At 38.8% G+C, this 10,511-nt stretch overlaps 1 non-coding gene across 1 annotated transcript; it reads right to left on the bottom strand.

The window, feature by feature from the left end:
* Positions 1 to 2,523: 2,523 nt before the first annotated feature.
* On the bottom strand, positions 2,524 to 2,631 carry LOC112781047 (small nucleolar RNA R71). The gene has a single exon (XR_003191845.1). It is a non-coding gene; the product is annotated as a small nucleolar RNA R71 (small nucleolar RNA).
* Positions 2,632 to 10,511: the final 7,880 nt, after the last annotated feature.

Below are 10,511 nucleotides of genomic sequence, written 5' to 3'. Positions count from 1 at the left end.
ACCTTGTCTGTGGTATTCCGAGTAGGATCTGGGAAGGGGTGGCTGTGACGAGCTTTAAACTCGCGAGTGCTGGGCGTAGTGACAGACGCAAAAGGATCAATGGATCCTATTCCAGTATGATCGAGAACCGACAGATGAATAGCCGTGCCGTGACAGAGCATCTTGGACCATTTTCACTGAGAGGATGGGAAGTAGCCATTGACAACGGTGATGCCCAACATACAGCTTGCCATGGAAAGGAGTAGGAAGGATTGGATGAAGACAACAAGAAAGCAGAGGTTCAGAGGGACGAAAGCATCTCTATACGCTTATCTGAAATTCTCACCAATGAATTACATAAGTACCACTATCCTATTTTATATTTTATTTATCTTTTACTTATCAATTCATAAAATCAGTTGAATTCACCTGACTGAGATTTACAAGGTGATCATAGCTTGCTTCAAGCCGACAATCTCCGTGGGATCGACCCTTACTCACGTAAGGTTTATTACTTGGACGACCCAGTGCACTTGCTGGTTAGTTGTACAAAGTTGTGAAACAAAATTAAGATCATGAACGTGCGTATTGAGTTTTTAGCGCCGTTACCAAGGAAGTAATGATCACGATTTCGCACACCAAGTTTTTGTCGCCGTTGTCGGGGATTGTTCGAGTTTGGACAACTGACGGTTCATCTTGTTGCTCAGATCAGGTAATTTTATTTTTAAGCTTTTTTTCTTATTTTCTAAAAAAAAATTTCTTCTTTTTCGTTTTTCCAAAATTAATTTTCGAAAAATCCAAAAAATTTTAAAATCATAAAATCAAAAATATTTTTGTGTTTCTTGTTTGAGTCTAGAGTCAAGTTTTAAGTTTGGTGTCAATTGCATCTTTTTAATTTTTTAAAAATTATTTTCAAAAATTTCATGCATTGCATTCTTCATGATCTTCAAGTTGTTCTTGGCCAGTCTTCTTGTTTGATCTTCATATTTTCTTGTTTTGTGTCTTTTCTAGTTTTTCATATGCATTTTCAATTTGTTAGTATCTAAAGTTTGCAAATTTCTAAGTTTGGTGTCTTGCATGTTTTTCTTTTCTTGAAAATTTTCAAAAATAAGTCTTGATGTTCATCTTGATCTTCATAGTGTTCTTGCATGCATTAGTTGTTTTGATTCATAATTTTTATGTTTTGTGTCAATTTTATGTTTTTTTCTCTCTCATCATTAAAAATTCAAAAAATAAAAAATATCTTTCCCTTTTTCTTCTCATCAAATTCGAAAATTTGAGTTGACTTTTTCAAAAAATTTTAAAATCTAGTTGTTTTTATGAGTCAAGTCAAATTTTCAATTTAAAAATCTTATCTTTTTTAAATCTTTTTCAAAAATCAAATCTTTTTAAATTTCTTTTTCAAATCTTTTTCAAAATAAGTTTCAATCACATCTTTTTCAAAATCAATTTCAAAATCTTTTCTAACTTCTTATCTTTTTAAAATTGATTTTCAAATCTTTTTCCATCAATCTTATCTTTTTGTTTCAATCATATCTTTTTCAATTTCAATCATATCTTTTTCAAAAACAAATTTCAAATCTCTTTTAATCAATCATATCTTTTTGTTTCAATCATATCTTTTTCAAAACTACCTAACTAACTCTCTCCTTCTAAATTTCGAAAATTCCTTCCATCTTTTTCAAAATTCCTTTTTAATTAACTGATTGTTTTTAATTTTAATTTTAATTCAATTTCAATTTTAATTTTTGAATTTTAAATTTAATTTTAAAATATTCTTATTTTATTTTGTTTAATTTTCGAATTCCTCTCTTATCTCTAATCTCCTTCTATTTATTTATTCATCTACTAACACTTCTCTTCCATCCAAAATTCGAACCCCATCTCCCTTTCTGAGTTCAAATTTTTCCTCTTCTCCTTCTCATATTCTTCTCTTCTTCTACTCACATAAAGGAACCTCTCTCTACTGAGGCAAAGAGGATCCCTATTATTTTCTATTTTCTTCTTTTTCATATGAGCAGGAACAAGGATAAGAACATTCTTGTTGAAGCTGATCCTGAACCTGAAAGGACTCTGAAGAGGAAGCTAAGGGAAGCTAAAGCACAACTCTCTGGAGAAAATCTGACAGAAATTTTCGAAAAAGAAGAAGATATGGCCGAAAATAATAACAATGCAAGGAGGATGCTTGGTGACTTTACTGCACCTAATTCTAATTTACATGGAAGAAGCATCTCAATCCCTGCCATTGGAGCAAACAATTTTGAGCTTAAACCTCAATTAGTTTCTCTGATGCAACAGAACTGCAAGTTTCATGGACTTCCATCCGAAGATCCTTTTCAGTTCTTAACTAAGTTCTTGCAGATCTGTGATACTGTTAAGACCAATGGGGTTGATCCCGAGGTCTACAGGCTTATGCTTTTCCCATTTGCTGTAAGAGACAGAGCTAGAGTATGGTTGGACTCTCAACCTAAAGATAGCCTGAACTCTTGGGATAAGCTGGTCACGGCTTTCTTAGCCAAGTTCTTTCCTCCTCAAAAGCTTAGTAAGCTTAGAGTGGATGTTCAAACCTTCAGACAGAAAGAAGGTGAATCCCTCTATGAAACTTGGGAGAGATATAAGGAACTGACCAAAAGGTGTCCTTCGGATATGCTTTCAGAATGGACCATCCTGGATATATTCTATGATGGTCTGTCTGAGCTATCAAAGATGTCACTAGACCATTCTGCAGGTGGATCCATTCACCTAAAGAAAACGCCTGCAGAAGCTCAAGAACTCATTGACATGGTTGCAAATAACCAGTTCATGTACACTTCTGAAAGGAATCTTGTGAATAATGGGACGCCTATGAGGAAGGGAGTTCTTGAAATTGATACTCTGAATGCCATATTGGCTCAGAATAAAATATTGACTCAGCAAGTCAATATGATTTCTCAGAGTCTGAATAGAATGCAAGCTGCATCCAACAGTACTCAAGAGGCATCTTCTGAGGAAGAAGCTTATGATCCTGAGAACCCTGCAATAGCAGAGGTGAATTACATGGGTGAACCCTATGGAAACACCTATAATCCCTCATGGAGAAATCACCCAAATCTCTTATGGAAGGATCAACAAAAGCCTCAACAAGGCTTTAATAATGGTGGAAGAAATAGGTTTAGCAATAGCAAGCCTTTTCCATCATCCACTCAGCAAAAGACAGAGAGTTCTGAGCAGACCCCATCTAGCTTGGTAAATATAGTCTCTGATCTATCTAAGGCCACTCTAAGTTTCATGAATGAAACAAGGTCCTCCATTAGAAATTTGGAAGCACAAGTGGGCCAGCTAAGTAAAAGGATCATTGAAACCCCTCCTAGTACTCTCCCAAGCAATACAGAAGAAAACCCAAAAGGAGAGTGCAAGGCCATTGAATTGATCATCATGGCCGAACCTGCAAGGGAGGGAGAGGACGTGAATCCCAGTGAGGAAGACCTCCTGGGACGTCCAGAGATCAATAAGGAGTTTCCCTCTGAGGAACCAAAGGACTCTGAGGCTCATCTGGAGACCATAGAGATTCCATTGAACCTCCTTATACCATTCATGAGCTCTGATGAGTATTCTTCTTCTGAAAAGAATGAAGATGTTACTGAAGAGCAAGTTGCCAAGTACCTTGGTGCAATCATGAAGCTGAATGCCAAATTATTTGGTAATGAGACTTGGGAAGATGAACCTCCCTTACTCATCAATGAACTAAGTGATCTGGATCAACTGAGATTGCCTCAGAAGAAACAGGATCCTGGAAAGTTCTTAATACCTTGTACCATAGGCACCATGACCTTTGAGAAGGCTCTATGTGACCTTGGATCAGGGATAAACCTCATGCCACTCTCTGTAATAGAGAAACTGGGAATCTTTGAGGTGCAAGCTGCCAGAATCTCATTAGAGATGGTAGACAACTCAAGAAAACAGGCTTATGGACTAGTAGAGGACGTGTTAGTAAAGGTTGAAGGCCTTTACATCCCTGCTAATTTCATAATCCTAGATACTGGGAAGGATGAGGATGAATCCATCATCCTTGGAAGATCCTTCCTAGCCACAGCAAGAGCTGTGATTGATGTGGACAGAGGAGAATTGATCCTTCAACTGAATGATGACAACCTTGTGTTTAAAACTCAAGGATCTCCTTCTGTAACCATGGAGAGGAAGCATGAAAAGCTTCTCTCACTGCAGAGCCAACCAAAGCCCCCACAGTCAAACTCTAAGTTTGGTGTTGGGAGGCCACAACCAAACTCTAAGTTTGGTGTTGGGAGGTCCCAACCTTGCTCTGATTATCTGTGAGGCTCCATGAGAGCTCACTGTCAAGCTATTGACATTAAAGAAGCGCTTGTTGGGAGGCAACCCAATGTTATTTAATCATTTTTATTTTATTTGCTATTTCATATTTTATTAGGTTGATGATCATGTGGAGTCACAAAAACTACTGAAAAATCGAAAACAGAATGAAAAATAGCATTGAAAACAGCACACCCTGGAGGAAGGGCTTACTGGCGTTTAAACGCCAGAATAGAGCATGAAACTGGCGTTAAACGCCAGAAACAAGCAGCAGTCTGGCGTTTAAACGCCAGGATTGCATCCAGAGGAAAGCTGGCGTTAAACGCCAGAAACAAGCATCAGACTGGCGTTCAACGCCAGAAACATGCTGCAGTCTGGCGTTAAACGCCAGGATTACATATATGGGGCGTTTTACACGTCTAAAAGGTGTAAGGATGAGAAATCCTCAAACACCTCAGGATCTGTGGACCCCACAGGATCCCCACCTACTTCTTCTCTCTTCTTCACACCTTTCTATAACTCTCTTCCCCAAATACCCCTCACCAATCAACTCAATCACTCTTCCCCATCACCTCTTCACCAATCACATCCATCCTCTCTTTCCCAAAAACCCCACCTACCTTTAAATTCAAAATAATTTCCCTCCCAAACCCAACCCTAAATGGCCGAACCCTAAACCCCTCCCTACTCCTATATAAATCCCTCATTCCTTCTTCATTTTCACATAACACAACCCTCTCTTCACTCCTTGGCCGAAACCACTTCTCCTTCCATCTCCTCCATTCTCTTCGTCTGAGTCATGGGAGATGAAGAGATTCATCTCTAAGGTCCATCAAGACCACTTTTATGAAGTTGTGGCCAAGAAGAAAGTGATCCCTGAGGTTCCTTTCAAACCAAAAAGAATGAGTATCCGGAGATCCGTCATGAAATCCAAAGAAGGGGTTGGGAAAATTCTCACGAACCCCATTCAACAAGTCGGGATCCTAATGGTTCAAGAGTTTTATGCAAACGCATGGATCACAAGGAACCATGATCAAAATGTGAACCCGAACCCAAAGCATTGGCTTACCATGGTTCGGGGGAAATACTTAGATTTCAGTCCGGAAAATGTAAGGCTGGCGTTCAACTTGCCAATGATGGAAGAGAACGCACGCCCCTACACAAGAAGGGTCAACTTTGATCAAAGGTTGGACCAAGTCCTCATGGACATATGTGTGGAAGGAGCTCAATGAAAAATTGACTCAAAAGGCAAGCAAGTTCAACTAAGAAGGCTTGACCTCAAACCAGTAGCTAGAGGATGGTTGGAGTTCATTCAACCCTCAATCATTCCTACTAGCAACCGGTCTGAAGTTACTGTAGACCGAGCCATCATGATCCATAGTATCATGATTGGGGAGGAAGTGAAAGTTCATGAGATCATACCTCAAGAACTCTACAAGGTGGCTGACAAGTCCTCCACTTGGGCAAGGTTAGCCTTTCTTCACCTCATATGCCACCTCTACAATTCAGCTGGAATTGACATAGAGGGAGATATCCTCATTGAAGAGGATAAGCCCATCACTAAGAAAAGGATGGAGCAAACAAGAGATCATGGACATGAGGAAATTCCTCATCATGAAATCCCTGAGATGTCTCAGGGGATGCACTTTCCTCCACAGAATTATTGGGAACAAATCAATACTTTCCTAGGAGAATTAAGTTCCAACATGGGACAACTAAGGGTGGAGCACCAAGAGCGCTCCATCATCCTCCATGAAATTAGAGAAGATCAAAGAGCTATGAGGGAGGAGCAAGAAAGACAAGGAAGAGACATAGAGGAGCTCAAGAGCACCATTGGTTCTTCAAGAAGAGGAAGATGCCACCCTCACTAAGGTGGACTCATTCCTTAATCTCCTTGTTTATTTATTTTCCTGTTTTTCGATTTTTGAGCTTTATGTTTTATTTATGTTTGTGTCTTTACTATATGATCACTAGTGTCTAAGTGTCTATGCCTTAAAGTTATGAATATGAATCCATCACCTCTCTTGAATGAAAAATGTTTTAATTACAAAAGAATAAGAAGTACAGGGTTTCAAATTCATCATTGAAACTAGTTTAATTATTTTGATGTAGTGACAATACTTTTTGTTTTCTGAATGAATGCTTGAACAGTGCATATGTCTTTTGAAGTTGATGTTTATGAATGTTAAATATGTTGGCTATTGAAGAATAAGGAAAAAGGAGACATGTTATTTGATAATCTGAAAAATCATAAAAAATGATTCTTGAAGCAAGAAAAAAGCAATGAATACAAAAGCTTGCAAAAAAAAATGGCGAAAAAAAAAGAGAAAGAGAAAGAAAAAGCAAGCAGAAAAAGCCAAAAGCTCTTTAAACCAAAAGGCAAGAGCAAAAAGCCAATAGCCCTTAAAACCAAAAGGCAAGGGTAATAAAAAAGAATCCAAGGCTTTGAGCATCAGTGGATAGGAGGGCCTAAAGGAATAAAATCCTGGCCTAAGCAGCTAAACCAAGCTGTCCCTAACCATGTGCTTGTGGCGTGAAGGTGTCAAGTGAAAACTTGAGACTCAGCGGTTAAAGTCGAGGTCCAAAGCAAAAAAAGAGTGTGCTTAAGAACCCTGGACACCTCTAATTGGGGACTTTAGCAAAGCTGAGTCACAATCTAAAAAGGTTCACCCAGTTATGTGTCTGTGGCATTTATGTATCCGGTGGTAATACTGGAAAACAAAGTGCTTAGGGCCACGGCCAAGACTCATAAAGTAGCTGTGTTCAAGAATCAACATACTGAACTAGGAGAATCAATAACACTATCTGAACTCTGAGTTCCTATAGATGCCAATCATTCTGAACCTCAATGGATAAAGTGAGATACCAAAACTATTCAAGAGACAAAAAGCTACAAGTCCCGCTCATTTGATTGGAGCTAAGTTTCATTGATATTTTGGAATTTATAGTATATTCTCTTCTTTTTATCCTATTTTATTTTCAGTTGCTTGGGGACAAGCAACAATTTAAGTTTGGTGTTGTGATGAGCGGATAATTTATACGCTTTTTGGCATTGTTTTTACATAGTTTTTAGTATGATTTAGTTAGTTTTTAGTATATTTTTATTAGTTTTTAAATAAAAATCACATTTCTGGACTTTACTATGAGTTTGTGTGTTTTTTGTTTTGTGATTTCAAGTATTTTCTGGCTGAAATTGAGGGACTTGAGCAAAAATCAGATTCAGAGGTTAAAGAAGGACTGCAGATGCTGTTGGATTCTGACCTCCCTGCACTCAAAGTGGATTTTCTTGAGATACAGAACTCCAAATGGCGCGCTCTTAATTGCGTTGGAAAGTAGACATCCAGGGCTTTCCAGCAATATATAATAGTCCATACTTTGATTAAGGATAGACGACGTAAACTGGCGTTGAACGCCAGTTCCATGCTGCATTCTGGAGTCAAACGGTAGAAACAGGTTGCAAAGTGGAGTTAAACGCCAGAAACAGGTTACAAACTGGCGTTCAACTCCAAGATAGAGTGCTCAGCTCAAGCACACACCAAGTGGGTCCCAGAAGTGGATTTCTGCATCATTTACTCTTTTCTGTAAACCCTAGTAACTAGTTTAGTATAAATAGGACTTTTTACTATTGTATTTACATCTTTAGTTTCATCTTTAGATCACATTTAGGGGCTGGCCATTCGGCCATGCCTGAACCTTCATCACTTATGTATTTTCAATGGTAGAGTTTCTACACGCCATAGATTAAGGTGTGGAGCTCTGCTGTTCCTCAAAGATTAATGCAAAATACTACTGTTTTTCTATTCAATTCAACTTATTCCGCTTCTAAGATATTCATTCGCACTTCAATATGATGGATGTGATGGTCGTGACAGTCATCATTATTCTCAACTTATGAACGCGTGCCTGACAACCACTTCCGTTCTACCTTAGATTGGATGGATATCTCTTGGATATCTAATATAAGAGACCGAGTCCGAGATATTAGGATCTTCGTGGTATAAGGTAGAACCCATGGATGGCCATTCCTGAGATCCGGAAAGTCTAAACCTTGTCTGTGGTATTCCGAGTAGGATCTGGGAAGGGGTGGCTATGACGAGCTTCAAACTCGCGAGTGCTGGGCGTAGTGACAGACGCAAAAGGATCAATGGATCCTATTCCAGTATGATCAAGAACCAACAGATGAATAGCCGTGCCGTGACAGAGCATCTTGGACCATTTTCACTGAGAGGATGAGAAGTAGCCATTGACAACGGTGATGCCCAACATACAGCTTGCCATGGAAAGGAGTAGGAAGGATTGGATGAAGACAATAAGAAAGCAGAGGTTCAGAGGGACGAAAGCATCTCTATACGCTTATCTGAAATTCTCACCAATGAATTACATAAGTACCACTATCCTATTTTATATTTTATTTATCTTTTACTTATCAATTTATAAAATCAGTTGAATCCGCTTGACTGAGATTTACAAGGTGACCATAGCTTGCTTCAAGCCGACAATCTCCGTGGGATCGACCCTTACTCACGTAAGGTTTATTACTTGGACGACCCAGTGCACTTGCTGGTTAGTTGTACGAAGTTGTGAAACAGAATTAAGATCATGAACATGCGTATTGAGTTTTTAGCGCCGTTACCAAGGAAGTAATGATCACGATTTCACACACCAGTCCCTAACCATGTGTTTGTGGCGTCAAGGTGTCAAGTGAAAAGCTTGTGATTGAGTGGTTAAAGTCGTGGTCTAAAGTAAAAAGAGTGTGCTTAAGAACTATGGACACCTCTATCTGGGGACTCTAGCAAAGCTGAGTCACAATCTAAAAATGTTCACCCAGTTAAAGTGTCTGTGGCATGAATCTATCTGGTGGTAATACTGGAAAACAGAGTGCTTAGGGTCACAGCCAAGACTCAGAAAGCTGTGTTCAAGAATCAAAATGAGCTTAACTAGGAGAGTCAATAATATCATCTGGATTCTAAGTTCCTAAAGATGCCAACATCTCTGAGTTTCAATGGATATTGGATAGTGAGATGCCAAAACTATTCAGAAGCAAAAAGCTACTAAGTCCCGCTCATCTGATTTTTAACTAAGCTTCATTTGAAAAATAGAAATTTATTGTATCTTAATTTTCTTTTTATCCTATTGTGTTTTTAGTTGCTTGGGGACAAGCAACGGTTTAAGTTTGGTGTTGTGATGAGCGGATATTTTATACGCTTTTTGACATCACTTTCATATAGTTTTGTGTGTGTTTTATTTAGTTTTTATTAAGTTTTTATAGGGTTTAGTGTTAAATTCACATTTTTAGATTCTACTATGAGTTTTTTTGTTTTTGGGCAATTTTAGGTAATTTCTGGCTGAAATTGAGGAGCTAGAGCAGAAGTCTGATTCAGAGACAGAGAAAGCACTGCAGATGCTGTCCAAATCTGACCTGCTTGCATTTAGAAGAGCTTTTCTGGAGCTACAGAAGTCTAAATGGAGCGATCTCAATGACTATGGAAATCTGACTTTCAGAGCTTTCCAGAAATATATAATAGTTCATACTTTATTTCGGATTAGAAGGCCCAAAACTTGCGTCCAACGCCAGCCTCCTGCCATCTTCCAGGTGTCCAACGCCCAAAGAGTAGAGTCCAGCATCCAAAGGCCCAAAGAGGACCCCCTAGCTGGCATTCCATGCCCTAGAGACCTCATGGCACGTGGATCTCATCAAAGCTCAGTCCAATCACTCACCAAGTGGGCCTCAGAAGTGAATTTTAGCACTAAATAGACTGTTTTACCCTTACTAGTCATTTGTTTAGTATTTAAGGGATTATGTTCATGTAATTTTAGGAACCATCATCAAGAATCATCACTCTCCGATTTAGGAGAGCTCTATACACATTTTTATCTTTGTTTTTATTTTCAATATGAGTTTCTAAACCTCCTAGGTTGAGGGGAGGAGCCCTGCTGAGTCCTATAAATTAATTAAAGTACTATTTCTTCTTCTTCGATCCGTGTCTGATCTATCTCTAAGATGTATATTCTGATCTTCATCGTGATGAATAGGACGATCTGACAAATTGGCTCTGTTCATCACATTAAGACGAACATGCCTGACAAACACCCGCGTCTACTTCGATTCGTGTGAATACTTGGCCAGAAAGCACGAACCAACAGCTATGTTTATACATCTCTCAGACGGTTAATCCACGATTTCGTTGGGGACTTCTCGAGACACCAGTTCATCCGATCTCCAGGGA

This window comes from Arachis hypogaea, chromosome 19, assembly GCF_003086295.3.
Source record: "Arachis hypogaea cultivar Tifrunner chromosome 19, arahy.Tifrunner.gnm2.J5K5, whole genome shotgun sequence".
Classification (NCBI taxonomy): Eukaryota; Viridiplantae; Streptophyta; class Magnoliopsida; order Fabales; family Fabaceae; genus Arachis; species Arachis hypogaea.
The sequence above is the reverse complement of the archived record's forward strand: the minus strand, read 5'-3'. Positions and strand labels throughout refer to the sequence as shown.